At 48.1% G+C, this 2,156-nt stretch overlaps 1 long non-coding RNA gene across 1 annotated transcript; it reads left to right on the top strand.

Annotated features, from left to right (window-relative positions):
* The first annotated feature begins 1,101 nt into the window (after nt 1-1,101).
* Nucleotides 1,102-1,775, top strand: LOC108166222 (uncharacterized). The gene is made up of 3 exons (XR_014087134.1): nt 1,102-1,333; nt 1,409-1,614; nt 1,687-1,775. It is a non-coding gene; the product is annotated as an uncharacterized LOC108166222 (long non-coding RNA).
* The last annotated feature ends 381 nt before the right edge of the window (nt 1,776-2,156 follow it).

Here is a 2,156-nt window from a genome sequence, read left to right as displayed (position 1 = left end):
TCAGAGAAAGCAGAGAGCAAAAGACATACTGAAGCCCAAGAAGAGTTTCTTTCCAAACTCCCACCTGAGCTGGCTCAGCAATGTAAAGATGCCTTTTGCAATGTTGTGTCAAGAGCGCACAACTCCACTTTTACCAACACAGGCCTTCTAGACGAGAATGGCTTAAATGAGTTTCCAGTTATCCTGATGATTCTTAATGTCACAGCCAATGATGGACAAAGAATTGGAACCCTCATTGACCTGGCATCAGACACAAACTACATTACACATAAAGCTGCAAGTAAGTTGAATCTTAGAAGTGAAGATGTAACGCTTGTGGTCCATGGTGTTGGAGGGATGCAGGTGTCTGTTGAAACGAAGCGCTATCTCCTTAAGATACGTGTCAATACTCCAAGAGGGACCCTCAAATCGCATCAACTGATCTGCTATGGGCTTGACAGGATTGCAGAAGAAGTTCATAGACATGTCCCTGCCACAAAGGATTTTTCCAGATGTCTCCTTGAAAGACCTTACAAGAACTAAAGAGATACAGCTCCTGATTAGCCACAAAGAAGGTCAAAACTTGTACCTCAAAAAGTTCGCTCTGTCGGGGACCTGGTGTTATGGGATGGACCACTTGGCAAAACGATTGGAGGCACACATCCGGACCTCTTTGAAGAAGTTACCTTAATGGCTCATACATCAGAGACACACTTTGCAAGATCAATGAGGACTTCAGCAGTTAAGTACAGTGAACTCACCTGCAAATCTTCAGTTTCCTATCAGTCTCCCAAGCATCCTTTCATCCAATCCAATGCAGCCACTACCAGAAAAGACTTTCTGAAGTGGTGGGAATGGGAAAGCATCGGAGTAGCCTGCGTGCCAAAATGTGGAGGATGTCGCTGCGGGAATTGCCAACCCGGAGGAAAGGAAATGTCTTTGGCTGAGGAAAAAGAGATGGAGACGGTGAGAAATGGCTTGACATATGTCAATGGTGACCATCACACTCCTGAACCACACTGGCACGCCAAATATCCATGGACAGAAGATTTGGCTTCTCTCCCTAACAATAGGAAAGCAATAGAAGCTACATTCCTCAGGACGGAAAAACAGTTGGCAAAGGACCCAGAGTGGAGATTGGCCTATGCTTCACAAATCCATGAAATGGTTGATCGCAAAGCTGCTGTTGGTATCCGGAAGTTTGTCAGTTTTCTTTTCCACTAGAGGGAGCCTGTGACCTTCCTCCTGAGGGCGTGGGCCGGCGCCTGCACACCTGTTCCCCATCTAACCATTTGGAGGCGTATAAGTGGAGGAGGATGCGGACACTTCTCTGCCAGAGTGTTAGCCAGTAATGGTACAGGCTTACCTCGAGCTACGTCTGCCTCGATCTGATCGCTGATTCTGACCCATCTTGTCTCTGCCTTCGCAGCTGCCCTGGTCCTGAATTATCAGGTCAACAACCAGTCCTTGAGACGGAACCCTCACCACCCAGGGGCTTACTTGTCCGTCCTCCGCCGCCGCCTCCGACCTGTCTGTCCTCTGCTGCCGCCGCTGACCTCAGCCTTCAACCTGAAACCCCTGACCAGCCTCCGATTCTCTAGGTCCTCCCCCGGTCCCAAAACTCTCCCCAAGCAGGTACAGTCACCAACCTCCACCCAAACAGCAAGATTTCCTGGATCCCGACTAACCATCTCTGTCCCCCCCTAGTTGCCTCGAGACCTGCCAGACGAACCTTGGATTAGATTTCACATTTGTTCGCATTCACTGTAAATAAATCACATCATTGCATTTCCTGTCTTTGGAGTGTTCTCTGCATGTGGGTTAGGAAACTCGACACCACCATGACAGCTGCAGTGAAACTGTCCAAAGAAGTACTACAAAGCTGGACTGGGCCAGTGTGGTGTATAAGTCATCTGATTGCACTAAATCCACATTCCATATCTACTCCAGTGAGGCTAGTGTGGAACATCATCCAGAAGTACAGAGGTCTGAGTTTGAATGACATGTTGATTAAAGGTCCTGATGTCTTAAATCCGATCAGAGCTGTCCTTCTGAGGTTCCGAGCTGGTGTCTTTGCTGTCCTTGGTGACATCCAAAAAATGTACAACTCTGTGTGGTTAGAAGAGAAAGAGGTTCATCTGCACAGGTTTCTGTGGCGTGACGGTGAGGATGCTGAA

This window comes from Poecilia reticulata, chromosome 4, assembly GCF_904066995.2.
Source record: "Poecilia reticulata chromosome 4, P_reticulata-male-v2, whole genome shotgun sequence".
Taxonomy (NCBI): Eukaryota; Metazoa; Chordata; class Actinopteri; order Cyprinodontiformes; family Poeciliidae; genus Poecilia; species Poecilia reticulata.
This window is presented reverse-complemented; position numbering and strand designations above follow the sequence as displayed.